The following is an 8,881-nucleotide window of genomic DNA, read 5'->3' as shown; positions in this document are numbered from 1 at the left end:
TCAGCATCCCTTTCTTACAGTATGCATGAGACAAATGTATGAGAACAGTCACAATCCAAGACTTCATGGTTTATTTGTGTTGGCTTCAGTACAAGGGGAGAGACAAAAGACATGGCTGGTGTCCAGAACCTCTCTTTACAGGTCTTACCACTTTTATCCAGAAGCCAAGCCCACCTCTTAGAACCACACCCTTTGTCTAGTGCACAAATGTCTCCACATCTCTTCTCCAGTGTTTTACCAAACATGGTGCTGACTGGATTTGGTGGTTTGAATATGTGTGGCCCATGGGAAATGACACTATTAGAAGATGTGGCATTGTTGGAGGAAGTGTGTTACTCTAGGGATGGGCTTTGAGGTTCTGTGCTCAGGCTCAGCAAGAAAGAGGCCTCCTCCTGGCTTCTTTTGGATGCCAGTCTTCTCCTGACTCCCTTCAAATCAAGATGTAGTACTCTTGGCTCTTTCTCTACCACCATGTTTGCCTGGACACTGCCATGCTTCCTGCCAAGATGATAATGAACTGAACCTATGAACTTGTAAGCTAGCCCCAATTAAATATTGTTCCTTATAAGAGTTGTCTTAGTCATGGTGTCTCCTCTCAGCAATGGAAACCCTAAGACACTGGACAACTGATTGTGTTCTGGTTTATTTTCTACATTGTTTGCATAAAACCAACCCATTTGAAGGCCATGGTGTTTGTGTGAAGGCCCTCTCACACCACACTGGTTAGGGTTAAGGGGATGGGTCTCTGCACATCTAGTCTTTGCTGGGGCTTCAGCACTGACTGAACCCCAACTATAATCTCAAATAATCTCCAACTGCAATGTCATACTTCAACCCACAAATGTCGAAGAATTAAAGAATAGTTGTCATTCTTGTGTAACTCATTGATGGAGCAAATGTTTCAATCTTCAATTTAGTGTGTTCTATTTTTCATCAATTAAAGACATAAACATTTATATGTATGCATAGAGTATTAGTAATATTGATGCTGTTATTTTTGTTATTAATATTAAGACAAACTAACCTTAACACTATACAATACTTTAAATATTATTTGTTTTCTAAAATAGCATGTGATAAAATAAAATTCTTTTTTTTATCATTATCTATCTATGATCAAACTGCTTTCTATTTAAAGGTTTGGAAGGTACCTACTCATTTATTACTATGTAGGTGGTATGCATGTATGATGTCATGGAGCTCCATTTGGAGGTCGGAGGCCAACCTTGGGGAGTTTGCTATCTTTCCCACTTTTATGTGAGATCTGGGGATCAAACTCAGGTTTTAGGCTTGTGTGGTCAGGTGCCTTTATCTGTTGAGCCATCTCACAGGCTCTCCTTTGTTCTTTTGACTAAATGCATAGGACACAGAACAAAGATCAATGGCTGTTGGGAATTGGTTCTAGTGCTTTGAATCAATTCTGCCCCCAATATTGGGAATCTGCGTGTTCAAATGCTGAAGGTCCTTGTCTTCAATTGTTTTTTAATTGATCAATAAAAAGCCAATGGTCAATGGCTGGGCAGGAAGACTGAGGTGGGACCTTTAGATTTGCATGGGCTAGGAACTGGGAGAGAGAAAGGAAGAGAGAATTGCCGTGACTTGGGGGAGAAAGATGGAATGTAAGAGCCACAGGAGAGAAAGCCAACCAGCAATGTAAGAATTGGGTAGGGTAAGTGCTCACTGGCCACTTTCCTGATTGGGCCTAGGGTAGCAGGGGAAGATTTAGGAGTCCCAGGAATACTGGAGGGGAGCATTTGCTATCAGGGGAAGGTTTAGGAGGGTCCAGCCTTTGAGCTAGTCACAGAATGTCAAAAATTAACTGATGTGTGTGTGTGCATGTGTGTGTGTGTGTGTGTGTGTGTGTGTGTTTCATTCATAAATCCAAAGGGCTCCTGGGCAGGTACTTGTGCAACCCACTGGAAGCCAGAGTGTTTAGTCAACTACTACTACAAGTTGCTAAGGTTAAAAAATGTGTGTGTGTGTGTGTGTGTGTGTGTGTGTGTGTGTGTGTGTGTGTGATTATTTAAAACAGATATGGTCATTTCATCTACATGGTTTATACTTAATTTTTTCTTTATACTTCTGGCAGAAAATAATTCTCATTGTAAATGTTTTTCAGAAACAGTGAGATGTTTGACTTAGTATACTGGGAAATTGTCTAAGGAGCTACAGATGCTGTGTGAACAGGAATTATCATTGTAGGTTGTAAATATAACAGAATATTTGATGGCCCAAGTTTAGAAAATACCTATCATTAAGATGACTGATGCCTTAATCTCTCAATTATTATAATTAGTAGTTTACAATCCATCACATTCGGTAAGCATCACATTGCATCTACAGTCAGTAAGTGGAGAGGTCATGCCTGTACTCAGCTTGCTTTCTCACTTTCATACAGTCCAGGATCTTAGCCCAGATATGGTGCCATCCAGTGTGAGTGGGACTGCTCACCTACTCAAGGAGTATTTTAATATCATATCACTTGGCAGGAGAAAATCATGTCTGATAATATAAATATGAAGATCTATGATGGCAAACATTTATTAATATAATTAATGACATTTATAGCTACAATTCCTTTAACCTTGAAAAGTATTTTCCTGGCATTTCTTGAATTTTGGTACTTTAGTTATGTTCTTCAAAGATCAAGACTCATAATTATGTTTCATTCTTAGAAAGCTATCATGACTATGGCGTAGTTTGTGTGTTATGTATGTGTTTTGATTAGGAACGCACACACCATAAGGAAAATAAATGAGTCACCATCAAAGACTGTTCACAACCTCTTTTGAATCCTAAAACATGTTGCTGTCAGCTTAGGTTTTGCAGAAATCCTAAAACAACAATTCCTAAGCCTCTGGCCACAGCCTTGGCAGCCTAGATGCTATGAATCATCTTTCCTGACTACCAGGTAGCAAAGCCACTGCAGAGTTACCTGAAACTTTGGATTGTTTCTCCATGATCTCATGTTCCTAATAAATTCTGAGCTTAGGTCTTTGCTGATAATGTAAGGGAAAAAGTTGATCCACTGTCTGTCTCCACAGTTCCCCTCATCTCCTTCCTTATTCATTCTAATGTCCTCATTAGATTAATTAGATTAATTAGATTAATGTCCCTTTGCTTGTAGCTTGTTGGCTCCAGCTCTTGCTAGTAATGGATAGTTTGTCTGAGTATGAAATGCTGAGCACATATATTTCCTTTCATCTGTATTTTGCTCTTTGCCTATGTGATGGTTTGTGTGATGTGATGGTTATTTTTGGTTGCCAACTTGACTACATCTGGAATTAATTAAAATGCAAAAATGGAGGACATGTCTGTGAGGGATTTTGCTTAATTTGAAGTAAATAGATCCACTTCTAATCCATACTTTTGAGGTAGGAAGACACACATACACACCTTTAACCCAGAGGATCTTGAGGCAGGAAGAAACACCTTTATTTTGGACCACCCCTCCTGCTGGAAGCCTATATATTAACATGGAAGAAGGAACACTTTGCTCTCTTTCTGCTGGCTAGTCCATTCCTTCATTGGTATTAAAACCTCCTTTTTTTTTTTTTTTTTTTTTTTTTTTTTTTTTTGGTATTCCAGCATTTACTAAAGCACAGCTCTTTTCTTTCTTTCTTCCTTCCTTCCTTCCTTTCTTTCTTTCTTTCTTTCTTTCTTTCTTTTTTTCTTTCCTTTCATTCTTTTCTTTATTTGCTTGTCTCTTACCAGTTTTACAAATAAACTTCACATTTTTGATTTTTTTCAGAAAAATTCTAACAATGGTAGTGGGAGTTCCCCTTGAACCCATCTCTCTAATTCTCTGCTATTAATATCTCACAGTGTTCTTGTATATTCTCATGCTCAATGAATCTGTATCATTACACAGCTGTTGACCACAAGATATTCAGATTTCCTTTCCCTTTTTTTCAGGCAATGTCCTTATATCAAATCCCCATCAAATATACCACATTCTACCAAAGCATCATTCCCCATCAGTGGTGGCCATCCTCTGATATCTTTTGCTTTTTCTGATCTTGTCTCTTGAGTAACACTCACTTTGAAAACTCTTGCTCAGTTTGGGAAGGTTAGAGTTGTGGGTCCTTGGGAGTTAGAACAAGGAAGTACTTAAGAACATGGACCTTTGGCCTGCCTGCAGTTGGTGTTGCCCTTCACAAGGAACTGAGTTACTATTTGTACTTATCTACAGAAAAAAATGAATTAATAAAACACATTAAACTCCTCTTTTTTGACCAAAGTAAGGACATGACATTTCATTTGATAACCTGCTCAGAATTATGAAAATTATTTCAATTGGCTCAGCCTATATTATTACGTTGCAAATTTCCAGACAATTCTAGTTCCACCTGACTCTGTTCTTATACACTACATTCAACAACAGCAGCAACAAAACCAAAATACTAAACTTTGGTGTCCTCAACATGGTGTGTTTAGTACTCAGTGTATCAGAGGTCAACTTGGCATTCATATCCTTGGCAGATGTTGAGTATCCAGCTCCTTTACCTTGTAGGTCCTGACCAGCCAGTGTTCTGTGGTATGCACTCTTCCAACATCAAACTCAAATATCTTTATTACCAATATCAGTGTCACAGACATAATCAAAGCTTGGTTTATGTAGACCTGCCCAAAGCTATAGTAATGCAGTGTTCATAAAAGATTATTGAGAAACATAGAACTCAAGGTCCACAGGAATTTCCACAGTTAGAGTATAGTAGACATTCTTTTTGATATGTCTTCCTGTGTCCCTGCTTCCTCCAACACAGACCAGCCAAAGAAAATTGTTGGTGTCATTGAAGCAATACTCAGTGAGGCCTCCAAAACATCAAGCACACAGCTGGCATCAAGCTCCCTCAAAGTTTCATAGAATTTTTTTTTTTCATCTGTGGATGCCATTGTCACCCAGTCAAGAAACATGGGGATTTTTCCATGTGTTGTTGTCCACTAAAATTATTTGATTTGCCACTTCGGTACTTTAGGGGCCACAACCCCATTATTATATGACATTTGCATCCTCTGGAGTATTCTGATGAAGCCAATAATATGCTTCTCAGAAGTCATGAGAAATGATCCTACCGCCATCCCTATCACATGTAGCCAGTAAATGGTGGAGTGGGGGAAAGTCCTCATTGGTCACCCAGATAGAATGACCAGTATGGGTGATAAGAAAGGGTGTATGACCAGAATTATCTCATTTGACTCTTCATTCTTAATAAAGTAAGTAGAATCCTGTTGCTTTTTGCCCTTCTTGTGTAGGTGACTTATGCCCAGACTCTTCATTTATAATATAGATACATTATAGAAAATGTAGCATGAATTTTTATCCTGGACAGCACCAGGATGACAGCAGTGCCAGAAAGAAAGCACGTAACAGGTGCCAGTATCAGCACTAGACACACACGTGCAGCTGCACAGTTCTTTCTGTCACACCACACATGACGGTAAAAATTCAGGCATCAGGCAAGTTACTAAAGCAGTAATTGAGGCCACCTGGGAATATAAAGAACAAGGAGTTGAAGATTAAAATAGTAGGAAGGCCTGGCCACAGGCCAGTGCTCAAACATAGTGGCAATAGTGGGGGCACTTTTCTTATCCTCAGTAGGATCCAGCAGTGAATAGAAAAGCCAAGCCCAAGGAGACAAAACATCCTGACAGTATAAGGAAGACTCCAACAGAGAGGAGCACAAAGGCCACCAGGGAGATGACACTCCAGGAAAGAACTTCAAATTGTTGTGAGTTCATCTGTCTGTTGGGGTAATCCACAAAGGCATGGTTCTGACAGAGATCAAGCACTATCAAGGATGCTCAGCTGAAAGGGCAACTAGAAGCTCACAAAGGATGTCTGCATAGAAAGAATGATAAACAGTACAGTTCCCTACATAGATCTACAGGGGAAAATAGCCTGGTTGCATTAGCACAAGGACACGGAGATGGTCAAGTTGACTAGAAACACGTTGAGTCCCCATGAAGAGACCATAAACAAGGGCACACGTGCATGACCAAAAATACTGAAACAGTCTTTATTGTCTTGATCTACATGGAGTAGGTGAGTAGCATGCAAAGATTAGCTATGCCTTTGTTCTTGAAAGAGGCAGCTAAAGGGGGAGAGACAGCAATCATGGCAGCAGCAAGAAGCCTAGCTCCTGAATCCCTGAGAGAGGTAGTGAAAATATAGACCTCCCAAGTATTGATGGGGATGTGAAAAGATATTGAGTACATGGTGGGTTGCAGCAGAGATTATTGTAGAAACTTAAAATGAATAAAAAGCTCCTATTTTGGTTTTTAAACTCAAACATTAACTTCTGGGAGACACATCCTGGGAGAAGCACATTTCAAAGACTCAAACAAACATTCCAGGAAGAAAGACCCAAGATAGGAGTTTATGAGCCCTTAGCACAGTAAAACCTGGGTAAACAGAAGCTACTTAAGCTGGTCTTCTTTATAGAAAGATACGGTGCAAATTTGAGTTACTTAGCAACCAGGCTTGGGAATGGAAACCAAGCCTGAGAACGGCTGTTGGAGTTTGGCCTTTATGGTTAATGTTTAAGAAGTAATTGTATAACTGCCCTCATAAATTCTGTAAAAATAGTATATAAGCTGCTGTCAGCTGTAATTCGGGGTTCTTCTTGCTGGCATACAAGGGAACCCCAGTGCACTGGTTTTTTACCAATTTATGAATTTATTAATAAACCTCATGTTATTGCAGCGAGTCCTGCATCCGTGAGTGTCTCTGGGGGAGTGCGCCACCTGGTTTTGCATCATTAAATCCAACATTATCTTATGCCCGGTTAAATTGCTCCTCCAATGCTTTATCCCAAAGAGTACCAGGACTGATCATCGGGAAAAAAGTAGTGAAATTTATAAAATTCTTTCTTAGCCAGAAACTAGATAGTTCAATAATTCAAGTATGAATCACATCTATGGATAGCACTTTTGAATCTGAGGATGGTAAAGAAATGAGTGTAAAAAAATAACACAGCAGGGACTGACAGAATGAAAACTTCAAACGTGTGTTCTACTTCTCATAGGGCAATGACAGAAATCAGTGCTTAGTCATTCTGACATCAGTGAGTGGTAACTGGTGACATTCGATTGCCTGCAGACTCCACAGGAACGGGAACCTGCCAGGCTCCCCCTGCTACCCACTCAGTGACATTCAACCTTAAGGTTATCTTAGTCTGTTTTGTGTTACTATAGAAAAACACCCGAAGTTTGGATGAGTTGAGTCCTGAGAGCTCAACCTTGTTTGTGGTCTGACTTCCTTGTCACTGTGATGAGTATCTCAGGAACATGAGGAGGAAGAAAGTATTTTATGTCAACTTTTGACAGCATTCAGCTTATCCTGCTGGGACTGGGCCGAGCATCCAGGAAGCACAAAGAAAAAGAAGCCCGGATCCTTTCCCCCTCTGTTTCTTCTGAGGTTCGGTCTGGGCAATGATGCTGTCCCTACATACAGTGGGTCTCCCCAGAGTCAGTCTTCTCAGTCTTGAAACCCCCTTAGAGACACTCGCGGTTGTGTGCAGAGGTGTGCGGAGGTGTGTCTCACTAACCTCCTAGGCACTTCTTAATCCAATCACTTGGACAAGATGAATCATGATACTGGGCTATTTATAAAATAAAGAAGTGGATTTTAACTCAACCTTAGCATCTGCTCAGCTTCTAGTGAGGGTCTCTTCATGCTCAAGGCATAGATGGGTACACAAAGTTGGGAGCAGGCATTTGCAACAGGAGCACATAGATGGGAGTCTGCTCTGATTTATTACAGCCTACTCGAGACCCAGCCCAGTCTCTAGATCAGCACTGCGGCATACACACCACAGTACCGCAGGATCCGGCCCTTCCCACTGAGTCTCCCCTCTTAATAGTTTCACTTTCAATACTCCTGTGCCGAAGGCTGTCTCTTGAGCGACAACTGTACCAAAACCTCAGAATCATTTGCAGGCATGTGTTTCTTCAGGACTGAAGAGATGGGTCAGTATTTAAGGCTACTTGCTGATCTTTCAAAAGACCTGGGTTTGATTTCTAGCACCAGTTTTGGGTGGCTTACAACTGCCTGTGACCCCAGGTCTAGAAGGTGTATCCACCACCCTCTTCTGTTTTGCATGGGCACCCCCACACAAGTACACACACAAAGCATACAAATAACTGAAAAGTAATTTAGACTAACTAGGAAAAATAACACGAACACATTGAGATCTGCATTGCTGTTGTTTAAAAGTCTACAGATTTTGGCAACCATGCAATGCCATCTATCCACCATTGAGTCATACTCAGTCCCTCCCCTAAAAGTGCTTACTGTGTTTAATCCTCTCTTCCGGAACACCCAAAGCCACAGTTTTCCCCTTTATTATAGTTTCGTCTTCTGCAAAATGTCACAGAATTTCAGGCACACAGAATGTGGCCTTTGAAAAGTTCTGTTACTTAGCAGTATGCATTCAAGATTTACCCAATTTGCAGCTTGATCATGTAGCTATTTTTTTTCCTGAATAATATTTCACTATGTGTGTCTAGCATTTCTTATCCTTTGCAGACATGGCTGCTTCTTGTCTGGGTGATCATGAGTAGAGCTGCTCCAGGCAGTTTTGCATAGATTCTGCATGCAGCTATCTTTTTGAAGAAGACAAATTCTTGGACCACGTAGTAGTAAACCAACATTTAGCTTGGAAGAGACCAGGAAGCTGTTTCCCAGAGCGGCCATGTGACTCTTTACCCTGACATTAACAGATGCACATTCCTGCTGCTCTCTGTCCTCATTAGCATTTTGGACTTCCAAATTATTTTATGTTAGCTATTCCAAGAGTTTCATTCCAACATCCAACTTCTATTTTAATCTGAAATCCCCTAATAGTGTATCAACCCAGCGTATTTCTTACCCTGCTTA

The 8,881-nt window shown here is 40.5% G+C and overlaps 1 pseudogene; it reads right to left on the bottom strand.

The window, feature by feature from the left end:
- Positions 1-4,467: 4,467 nt before the first annotated feature.
- LOC117705686 (dolichyl-diphosphooligosaccharide--protein glycosyltransferase subunit STT3A pseudogene) lies at positions 4,468-6,219 on the bottom strand (annotated as a pseudogene).
- Between the last annotated feature and the right edge of the window lie 2,662 nt (positions 6,220-8,881).

Source organism: Arvicanthis niloticus, chromosome 3, assembly GCF_011762505.2.
Source record: "Arvicanthis niloticus isolate mArvNil1 chromosome 3, mArvNil1.pat.X, whole genome shotgun sequence".
Lineage (NCBI taxonomy): Eukaryota > Metazoa > Chordata > Mammalia > Rodentia > Muridae > Arvicanthis > Arvicanthis niloticus.
Note: the sequence above shows the minus strand (reverse complement) of the source record. Positions and strands in the feature narration are given on the sequence as shown.